This window comes from Archocentrus centrarchus, chromosome 16 (genome assembly GCF_007364275.1).
Source record: "Archocentrus centrarchus isolate MPI-CPG fArcCen1 chromosome 16, fArcCen1, whole genome shotgun sequence".
Taxonomy (NCBI): domain Eukaryota; kingdom Metazoa; phylum Chordata; class Actinopteri; order Cichliformes; family Cichlidae; genus Archocentrus; species Archocentrus centrarchus.
This window is the reverse complement of record NC_044361.1, coordinates 14,451,669-14,464,152: the sequence shown is the minus strand read 5'-3', so window position 1 is coordinate 14,464,152 and position 12,484 is coordinate 14,451,669.

Here is a 12,484-nt window from a genome sequence, read left to right as displayed (position 1 = left end):
ATTAAAAACTCTTGTGCAAAAACTGAAAATTGAGTTCATTTTTTTTTCCTCTTATACCAGACATCCTCTATTACAGCTGGAATATGTATAACAGAAGGAAATAATAATCAACTATGACAGACACGCGGCTGCCACGATCAGTTTTCAAGCCAAGCCTCAAAATTAAAAAAAAAAACAAAAAAAAAAAACGCAGGAAGTGATTCAGAAAAAAAAGGCTACAGATAAACAAAGTTTTCAGTGACTCTTAGAGCAAGAGGTGAGTGATGGAGAGAGGATAGGCGTTTACCTCTGCCTGACACCCACCCATTCACCCAGTAACAGGAGCGCATCAGAGCTACTGCCAACAAAGGCAGTTGGAGTGGTTTGAACTGTCCACTCACCACAATAAAAGGTCATGGAGAATATCTCTTCTTGTGTGCATGATTGTGTGTGTATTTCATGACAGAGACATTCATGGTTTGGTCTACTTAGCCTCTGTCCTATCATCAAAGGACACAGGTGAGAGCAGCATTGTGGGTCTCGGGTTCTCATGTTACCCTTTCAGCTCAGGTAGGGCACTTCAAAGAGAGGTGCTTGAAAAGTGCAAAATGCATGCACACGCATGAACACATGGAAAAGCATAAAAAAAATGCACAGACATTGTAAATGCACACATATGTTACATGCAAATGCGCACTGGGCATAAGAACACATGCATGCATGCACTCTGGTGTGCAGTATAAGTTATACAATGTATAAAAATTATGCAGTGTATCAGCTTTTTTCTCACAATCACTTTGAACAAATTGGCTCATCCAAACCACATGCTGTTATTTAGTGAGGTTGTATATACAGTAAATATATGTGTAAATATGTGTGTTTGTGCCATGCTCTCACCTTCTAATCTTAAAACTAGCACAAACTTGTCCTTACTGGGAAGAGCATGAACTTGTATGAATTGGATATTAGTGCTATATAAGCACCTAAATAGACTAAGTTTCATGTCTCCTTGAAGGGCCTCTGGCCAGTGTAGGGATCCCATGGAGATACTAGTAATGACCTGCCATTTCATCATAGTGTAAGACCCAGTTTACAGTGTTTTCCTCTTCTGGACCTGCATGAAGCAGACTTGTCAGGCCCTGTTAGCAAGCCAGAGAGCATAAGCCAGGTGCATCACAGCAGCAGCCAATATATGCTCGACACACCAGTTGCAAACATGGCATGCACAGCAACAGGCTACCAGAGTTTGTTTATAAAAAAAACAGCGCAATCTTTATGAATTACAAAGAAAATTAATTTTTGCTGCTCCCAAACCGCAAAAATATTTATTAACTCAAAGGAAGCGCTCGGTAGGAAAAAAAAAAAAAAAGATGATTTCATTTGAGAGAATGAGCCAAGTAGTTGACATTTCCTAAACGTGATAGTTTTTCATTTGCTTACAGATGAAGACAGAGGATCATAACAATGCTGACCAAGCTTGAAAAGGCCAAGAGCCTCTGTGCTTTTTAGAGCTCAGTGTGTCAGAGAGATTGAATGATGCAGGTCAGATGTGTTTATGTGGACCTGATACCTCAGAGTGTGCAAATGAAAACAAACCATGCCTCAGCCCACTTGCAAGTCAGTGCCAACATCATGCTTGTTCCATTTTAGGTTTTGTTAACACTGTATCACAAAGATGAACCTGATGAACTTTCTATAACGTCAAACCTGATGTGAACATCCATGCTATACTTGGGTTGACCAAGAGCATTTTCCAACCTATCCATCTATCTTCCCTTTCATACAACCTCAAATTCTCTTACATATTCATAAGGAAAAGTATCTAACAGATTGGAGAAATGACTGTATAGAGTCTTGTCCTTATACTGATGTTTGCAGAACTTGGCTACACACAGTTTTTTTTTCTTTCTAGATTCAACACCAGTTAGGACATGGTGTGAAATGTAAATAAAACCAAAATGCAATGATTTGCAAATCTCATAATCTCACATATTTTATTTACAGTAAAACAAAAAAAACATCACATTTTACTATTCCATGGTATGGACTCAGGAACACTTCCAGAAATCATCGTCTGTGAACACAATTCACTGTAACATCCACAAATGCAGGTTAAAGCTCTACGATGCAAAGAAGAAGCCCCATGTGAACATGATCCAGGAAAAAAAACACCATCTTTGAAGTGGAAAACTGTTCTGTGTCACGATGAGAGGCTGTGTGCAGAGGCTGACGCAGACATAAACGAAAACTGTTTATTTGCAGGAACTTGAATAATACAAAACACAAAAACTCGAAATCTCCACCAGAGCAAAAAACAAACCGGAAGCCTGGGAGAAAGCAAAAAAACCAAACACACAGCTAAGAGGGGAATACTGGGGGGACAACGACGCGACAACGAACAAAGAAAGACTAAGGGCTTAAATACACACAAGGGGATTAGGGCGAGTGGAAACAACAGGGGACGACAGGTGAACCAAATGAACCTAATGACAAAGGGGAAGCAAAGCTAAACACAAAACACAGGGAACAAGAGACTGTCAAAATAAAACAGGAACTGACTAAATATAACAGACGCACTGAAAACTTGACAAAGGGAACATACACAAAAAACAACAAGGGAAACTAAACAGCATATTCAAACATTATAACTATAAGAATCATAACCTGAAAAGTACAACAAAGAAAGCTACACAAAAGAAACTCAAAATGCTGGGCCACCGGCCAGGACCATGACATTTTGCAGTCAGATCAGAATCAGAATCAGAATCAGAATCAGAATCAGAATCAGAAGGTTTTTATTGCCATATGGGTGAACAGGTTCACAGCATTAGGAAATTGCTGCGGTACTTCGTGCTTACAGAAAAAAACAAATAAGTATAAAAACTATAAGACAATATACAAGTATACAAATTGCAAATATACAGAGATATTAGAGCTATAACTATAGCACAATATTACAAAATTACAAAATATACAGTGCAGATAAATCCAAATCTGACATTCTGTTTTGAATTCATGGACGACGAGGGACCATCCAGCTCACAGTTCAAAAGCCTGCATCTCTAATGTACAGGGGTGCATTAGTACCTGTAGAATCGGCAACTTGCACATCTGGAAAGTCCCCCATCAGTGCTGAATGGTGTATGTGCAGGTTTTAGAGCAACATAACCTGTAACCAGATGAGGTCCTTTTCAGGGAAGCCTTTGCATATTTCAGCAAGACAATTTTAAACCGAATACTGCAGCTATTCCACCAGCAACATGGCTTCGCAGTAGAAGAGTCCAGGTGCTGAACTGGCCTGCAGTCAAGACCTCTCACCAGCTCAAAACAATTGACACATCATAAAATGAAAAACACAACAAAGTAGACCCAGGACTAGTTGAAATCCTCTATCAGACAGGAATGGGACAATATTCCTCTCTCAAAAGTCCAGCAGCTGCTCCCCTCAGTTCCCAGATGCCTGTTGTTAAAAAAAAAAGACATGTTGCTGCCATCAAATTCAAAATGAGCAAATATTTTTCTGGAAATGGTACATTTTTCAATTTAAAATATTTGATATGTTTTCTGTGTGAATATTGGCTTATGAGATTTGTGTGTCATTACACTGTTTTTATTTCAATTTACACATCGTCCTAACGTTTTTGGATTTGGTTTCGTGCATACACATAACAAAGATTGTAGGCTCGCCACCCCACAAACAGAACACTTTAAAAACAAGCTTCAAAACTTCACAAATGACAAATTACCAGCATGTTGAAAAGAAAAAAAAAAGTGCTAACATCTGGAGCATTCGCCTTTTTTGTGTTAACCTTGAAAAATATCCACAAACAGATTCCTATCATTGCTCAAACCCTTAAGTAAAGCAGATATATGATACTTGCAATAAATAAAATGTTAACTTTTCCCAGAGTCTCTAAAATGATATGTGTATAGTTAGGTTTTGCTCTGTCATATATTACAGTAAGAACTAATATTATGTTCTGTTTTCTTTTGACCAATGAAGACTTACCTGTGATCAGCTGGCTTGATTGTCCCTGGTTACTCATGTAGGTGTGGCCTATATAAATACTGTTTTCCTCCTAATCTGCAACACTGGAGTGTAGCCAAGTCAGATGAAACTATAGCTAATATCTTTTAATAATATTTTCTTTCTTGCTGGCCTGCTTTTCTAAAGAAACATAAACACACTGATGATCCCAGGGTCTTTTTTTCTCTATCCTCTTAGAAACAAATAGGGTTTTCTTCTCATTTTTTACTCTTTTTTCTGTTTGAGCACCTGTGGAGCTGGTTGAGAGCCCAATGCGGTCTCTGCGGTCTGTCTGTTTTTTTCTTTATAAATATCTGCTCACCATGTTGTGAGACTCGTAAAGTAACTGAGGTAATTTTTTCCACTTGGTCGGCGAGCAGAGTTGGTCATGATAGAGTCTGGCGCATTTTGCAACTTTTGAAGTCAGATCCTCGCTCGATCCAGCGTCTGATTTGGTTTCTGAGGCACTATCTGTGGAATCGTCAGCTCTCAAATATGCATTCGGAATGACATGAACCATATCCAAACTGTAGACTCATTCCTGTTGGAGGAAATTTCTATTAAGTTAGAAACAAGGAGCCATTTATTGTTAAAATATATTACCTTGAGGGTTTGTTTGTTCCACTTCCAAGCGTGCGCATAAATGAACACATATCTACTGCACACATCTATGTATTATATTACACCCTACCAATTCTTAAAAATATTGAATGTAATTTTTTTGGGACATTATGCAGATATGACAGGTACTCTGTCATGGATAAAAAGATTAACTGATAGTGGAAACAATCAAGCAATGATAAATGTAGTGAGAATGTTAAATGATTGAAAATAGTTTCTGCCATACACCATAAACGTTTGATCAATCAGCCTTCGAATGGCTGTGCTGTTTGAAAGCTCTAAACTAAACTTGTCTCTGGATGTAGCATTTAGTCTCCCACATATATCAGTTGTCACATCATTCAAACTCATTCCACATTGTGTTGATCGTTATTGTGTGTTTGCGCCTCCTCAGTTGGGTTCATGTGCACAGGAGCTCATATTTAACTGACTATCCATCTAAAAGAACACTAAAGATACTTAAATCACATGTGTCATGTTGCCGTTGCAGCTAATAATGTCAAAGGTGTCACTTTAAAAATGACACCACTGACATTATTAGTCCCAGCCTAGTGCTGCACTGTGATCAGCCTACTGTAGCAGCCCCAAACACACTGTCGAGACAACCCTCAGGGACAGCTGTTTAAAATGATCCACAATTTGCGCTTAAAGGAAACCATAAGCAGCACTGAGTCTGTTTCACAGTATCAGTAAGCTTCTCTTGACTTCCTTGTTATCCACAATGACAGCAGCAGGAAAGAAAGCATAAATAAGGCAGAAATAATTGGGAGCAGAGAATAAAGTTACTATGATCATGATTGCAATGATTAGCAAGTTGGAATGTAAAATTAAACAAGGGAAGCTTAGATGTTATGGCTGGACTGTAAACAAAGTGATGACTGTGAATATGCTGTATCTACCATATACAAACTATGTTTAGAGCAAAAAATAGTGTAAGAAATACCCATTTCTAAAGAGAGCCACCTCTGTTGACTCTGGGATCAACTGGAAACTGAAAGCCCTTGACAGAAAGTATGCGGTTTAGTTAACACCAATAGCATGCTCTAACCAAACAGCATCATATCCTTAACATGTGTTGATGAGATGATTGTCCCCTTTCCATCATCTGAATCTTCTCAGAAAGCTTTCCCTGCTGAGGTGCTAATTATTAAAATTACACATGTTGACCTGAGTGATCAGTGTAGCACTATTGCATTAGATCTGCTGAGATGATAAATCAGAGTAATTCCCTTGTATATTTGTTACTGCTACCTCCACACACACACACCTGTGCACATGTGTAATAATGTGCAGATTATAACAATAGTACAATAGTTCCCCATCACTCTCCCATTAAAGAGAACCGGTCCGCATGTGCGCACTTCTGAGCTTCCACTCTCCCTTTGCTAAGATCTAAGCTTTGTCAGTCACAAAAACAGCACATCCTCAAAAATGACAGCTTTAACAGCTGGCAGTCGAGCTAGCTTCCAGAGATAACAAGCAACTGCAGCAACAAGATGGCAGTAATTTGCGTGATGGATGCAAATAGTATGTGACCCTGGAGCTGTTCTTAAATGTATGGAGAGAAATCTCTTTCACTATGGTATTGTTCTAACTGGTCAAGCACAAATTTACCTTGCTTGTCATGACTGCTTTGCGCATAAAACATGCATAAGAAAAAAAGAAAGGCGTCTTTTCTTATGCACTATCCAAAAATCTCTCCTTAAAACTACAAGTTGTTGTGTACTGCACGTACTGTACATATATTTTTCAAATTGATGCCAATCTCTCCACATGCACAAAAAGAAGTGTGCAAGAAAACATGATCTGGCTGAATTTTCAAACTGTTATGGTCAATAAATAAAGTCAATGATTAAGTGTCCGTTTACCACCAGTTAAATGGACACTAAGTCACAGAGGTTCCAGTGTCTGTCCATTACATCACAGCTTTAAATCTTTGATTTTACTATTATAATAACAGGCACAATGTTGATTTTTTTTTTTTTTTGGGGGGGGGGGGGTACATAGTGTATTTCATTTTGCCAACTTGGCTTAGTAAGCAAGATGAATGGAAACAGGTGAGAAGGAGAAATCACAGTAGTATTTTATCATCTGTCAAGATTTGGTAAAAGTGTTTAATCTCAGCAAAATGCTGTAGTCTGTCATGGGGGTCTCCATATAAAAAAGAACCCGATTTTCTGAGTCTGTTGTTCAAATTTTGCAACACTTAAAGAGAACCCACCGCTCACCTGTTTAGGATTATCCAAGCTAATGGAGCTAAAATCCCATGCAGGTCAAAAACAGTCCTGCACATCTGCACGCACTGACCTAAGTGTAAACTGCTTTTATGAGAACGACCTGTTCTTCCACTCCTGTCTCCTCTGTATCACATCCCTGTTTCCAGTAGCTCTAACTCAAAATTTCACTCTTTTGCACCATGCAAGATGGACAAAGAAAGTTGAGACTTTTCTTGCTCTGCACATTGATTTACTCACATTTTTGTAACCCTCTGCAGGTGACAATTTGGAGTTACAGAGTATCTCTGTCAACATGCCTAGGATGACTCAGAGCGAGGATTGTCAGTGGTGACAATTGTTTGCATAGCAGCCTTTAGCGGAAGAGCCACCGGCCGCAAAGACCAAAGAAGGTGTATCAGGTCAGGAGAATGAACGATAACACACCCGTTGTTTTCTTCAGCAGCCAGGAATTCGTCAGCCCGAGCTTTACTGAAAAATCCTCTGTTGTCTCAGAAATAACCTTTGGCAGAAACAACCAGTACTTCAGCACAATGACTACAGGCCTAGAGACAATTATGTACCCCATGTGATTATTTGCAGTTACTTTTATCTTTTAATTCTTCTAAGCCATTATTAAATATATAAAAAAGTAACATTAGCTAAGGTGTACTTCGATTGTGATGTAATTAATGAGTGTGAGCATAGTAGTAGCATTAGCATGGCAGCGCTGTCATTGTGGGCATGGTTACATGAAAGCATCTGAGCCAAGCTCAAAGTGCTGATGTGCTTTCCAGAAACACCATCTTAGCTCTTAATCTTGTTTTGATTATCAAATTTAAGTTTTGAGACTGTTTTGCACACTGTGACAGATGAAAATTGACTTTAATGTGGAAAATATACATCTCTATATATTTAATGTCTACTATTGTGACTCAGCACAAACAATTTCTTTTCTGATGTTTCATCACCAGCTTCTTTTGCTTCACAGTGTTCTTTCCAGAGACATCTGCCTTCTGCTGGGCATGCAGTCTCAAAATTTGTTTGGGGACATCTTAACAGTGGAAAAATGTACCTCAGTTCTGGAAACATGGCAGTTGATGGTGATGCCATTTTTGCAAGAGCATTCAGCTATTAAGAGCCAACCTAACAGTGTGTATTTGGTTCTGCCTGCGGCATCATGAAAGTCAAGAGCATCTAAAGCGCCCTCGTTGCATCCAAACCTTAATTCATTCCTTATAATGTAACATTTCCCCCCACCGCCACCACCTTGGGGAGTGCTGGCAGCAAATGAGACGTCAACTTCTTGCCTCCAACATGGCATGTCTGTTTTTTATTACAGGTTGAAAGACACCCCCCCCCCCCCCCCTTCCCCTCCAAGCTTTCATTGCACAAATGGTTCTTTTTTGGAAATAAGTATATGATGATAAATTACTTTTGGAAGCACACACAGTGTTACAATGCGGGCACATGTACCTTTCCATGAGAAATGGAAGGACAGAGGTCAGATCCTTATGGGCGAAAGAGGGAGGAATTCCTAGTTTTCTAGGTTAAAACTTAAGGTTCTCTTGAGACCATTTCAACGAGACATTGAAAGGTATATTAGTCCATTTATCTGGATGAAAGCAGCTTTAACGAAAAAAGAAAAAAAAAACTGTATTCCTTATGAAGCCAGAGTGGAATTTCTTGCCCAACAGTGTGTTTTCGCAAATGCTGCTGGTTAGTTGTGTGCAGAAAACCTGGACTATTTTTCAAATACTATGAAATACTTTAAGGCAAACATGGAGCACAGCTGCCATCTTAAATCTGTTCCATTAGACCTAACAATATAAATAACCTTGACCACTCAAAGGGTATAAAAGATGCAGACTGTTCCTAGTATAGTGTGGCCCATTCCAGGAACTGCCATCAGTGGAAACACCCACCAACACCTTCTAGGCATGCTTACCATGGCTGCAGGTTGGCAAGCGTCCAGTCATTTTTGTTTTAACAACCACCATATCTGGAAAGTTCTGATGAGGTGTTAAAAGTCTAATAAAGGGGAGATAAAACTCCTGAAGTAGGTATAGGACTCTTTCTATAACCCTTTAGTAAGCTCAATCTTAACCATTTACCAAAGAATTACCCAAGTGGCAGTCAGATGGACAATAGAGCCTCTTCGGTTTCTGTTTATTCTAAACAACTAAACCAAGCGTGTAAAAGCCACGTTTGTCATTTGCTTATTACAGTAACAGAATAGCTGGTGAAACACAACCACCTCCCATTGTTGTTTGCATTGTGAGTTTTTGTGTTTGTGGCACAGTATGAGAAAATGGAGAGCTCGTTGGTGGTCCAATTTTAAGAGCTGACAAAGGGATGTAATTTGTTACTACACAGTTTGGCTACCTAATATCGTTATTCACTGGACAGATGTTCACAACCCCCAAAAGGAGAATAAATTTATTGGCAAAACATATTTAAACTCATGATTGTTCCAAATATCTGTCATAAGTAAGAGAACACACATCACTAAGTTTGGAGAACTTTGAAAATCTTTGTGATGTCTCTTTCAACGTCCTGCTGGGCGGCTGCCATCTGGCTTCATTCAGAGCAACCAGCAGCAACTTTTAGTGTACAGGCTGACATCTGCATTAAGACACTATAGTAACCAAAGGTTAATTTGTGTGGCCGTTTACAGTTTGCAAAAATTAACAACTTGGTGTTTTTCAAGTATTTAGTCTGATGGAAATAGTGTGACAGTAACATGTGCAAGCATTAAAAAAATTTTTTTTATCACTGTTCAAAGTTATAGAAGCAAAGGGTAAATGTCCACGCATAGTTGCATCCATAAGTGCATCACCTAGACATAACATACAACAATTACTGATTACAGAAATGCAGCATTTAATTTTAAACTTGAAAATTCTTAAAAGGCTCACAAATTTGATCTTTGCCTTGGTTAGAGACAGTTGCTAACACATGCTGAATCACTGCATAGGTCTGGCAGGTGGGAGGTAAAGAGCGTCAGAGGTGGGAATGCAGAGTCCAGATTCCAGTGTACAGAAACTGGAGGAAATATTTGCAAGTAAACAGAAGGATGTTCTGGAAAGCCCCTATGATACAACGTGTACAATTACACAGGCGTGCAAACACTGCTGTGGGTATTCAGGCTGCTACACAAACTAACATGGTCCCGCATGCACACGCAGAAGCTTACACAAACACACATCTTATTTATTTGGATTCATATAACCTCAAAGTATTCAACAAGAGCTGAGCAAGAATGAAATAAAACAACAACAACAAACTTTCCATCATACAATATCCAAACACACAAAGTAAACAAATTAAACCAGCTTCCCCCTCGCCCTCATATATACGTTATATGTATATCATAATATGCAACAGTCACATCAAACACATTGTTTGTGGGCTTTTCTCAAGCTTTTCTGTAGTTCTTTGGCTCCTCCATCTCTCCCACCGGTATGTAGAAAAAGAATTATGGGAGTACATAAGGGCAAAAAAAACAAAAAACAATTATTTTATATGGCACTGCATTTTATATGTACTGGATATCCCAGCAGCCTGGCAACCAAACAAGAAAGCTCTCAGCCACCAGCGGGGTCTTGTGCGGTTTGCAAATTGTTTATGGTGTTACAGCAAGACGAAGTAGCATAGCAACATTGTTTAAAAATCATAAGAAAGGAACAAAAATAAACAACATTTTGTGGTTTGCTGGAGAATGCCATGTTCTTATGTTAATCCACCCATAACACTTAATCCGGTATTGGCTATTTAATGCTTTTGAGAGGGAATCCTAACGTGCCTCAATGCACACACAGAAAGACGAACTAAGCTGGAGTATCAGTCCCTTTAACAGTCACCTGAGGTTTGAGACAATCTTTTTTTTTTTTTTTTAATCATGTTTGAGTTCAATAAAAAATAAATAAATAAATAATTCTGAGCCATCTTGCAGTATTAAAGTTTTTCTTTCTATATTGCAAAATAAAACAAAGTCATTACAGCTGTGGGCAGCTCTGAGCGTTACACAGATGAGAGTCCGTGTTGGGTACTGGCCTGCGCCAAGCAAAAAAGCTGTAACAACAAGAGTGAGCACTAACTCAAACCTACAGGGTTTATTTGGTTTGAGTTCCACACTGTCCGTACTGGCAAGGAAGTTTTGGCCACACAGCACAGCCGAGAGGAAAATTACGTTAGAGGAGTGCTTCATCCAACTACGTTTGTGTGTAGTGATTTGTCAGATCAGAAAAGCTGATAGCAAAAAAACAAAAAAACGAAAAACAGGTTAAGTTGGCTTAAATACAGAATACGAGGGCAAGTTTGAGGAGAGACAGTTACATAAGGTGTTGGTTGTGGTTCTATTTATACATTTGTAGTATTTATTTAAAAAAATTAAATATCATTGACTTTACAGTTTCTGGTATCTTCTGGAAGTATTTTGTTATGCAACTATATTAGACATTCAGATGGGATAGCACAATAATGGTTAAATTATTCTTAAGTACAGTTCTTATTTCTGTCTATAAAACATGGCTGTAACCTTTGGTAAAAGGTGAGCAAAGATATGGTGCCTTGTGTTCTTCCTTTATTCCTCTGCGGGTGATTTTCTGATGTTTCCGCTTCTCTGTCATGTCGCTTTCCCACATTTTCAAAATACCACCATTCACAATTAAAACGTAACCTTTCATCTTTCTGCCCATGTTCTCTGAGACAGGCAATACCTGATTTCTGCTTTTTAAATATTACAGCAGTGCTATCTTTCAGATGCAATATTTTACAACCCCTTTCCTCTCTGCTACCACTCTAGTGGATTCTGTTCTATCTCCTGTCTTTATTGGGGTCTACTCTTGTGCTTCACATCTTTAGAATCCCAAATTCTATTATTCTGTAAATTAATAAATTCTGTCATTTGTCTCCAGTTTGTTCTTCACTGCTGGAATAAGATTCATATGGAGCAATTTAAGAGAACAAAAGCAGAGTGACAGAAAGTGCAGCCAAAGACAAAACAAAGCAGACATACAAAATGAGATTCACTGACTCACATAGACACACAGCCAGACCAGCAGGCACGTAGTTAAGCTCAGCCAGCTCACCTGTGCAGAAAGGACAGGTGTGAGTGTGTTGGCAGACAGGAGGCACCTCACAAATTTACCCAGCAGGCATATACGGGTGTGATAGTCCCACAGGAGAAAACATCTCCTGAGTGTCATGCGTGTATACTGGCCTTGACTAACGCACACCCCCATGGATAACAAATTCCGCTCAGCTAAACAGCCATGAGTGCTGTCAGTGACTTTGGCAAAGTGAATACTCTGCAAGGGATGCTCGCAGACACACAACTGCCTGGTATACACAAGCATACACACACACACACACACACACACACACACACACACACACACAAGTGTGTTTTGCTATCTTTGTGGGGAATTTCCATTGACTTCCATTCATTTCTACAGCCTAAACCTTACCTTTACCCTTTTCCTAACCCTAACCATCACATACCTAACCCTAAACCTAACCTAAACTCAATTCATACCTTAGCCCTAACTCTGACCCCTGACCCAAAAACAGGGTTTCCCCTTGTGGGGACAAGGTTCCAGTCCCCACAAGGAGCAATTGGTCCCCACAACGTAGTATATGT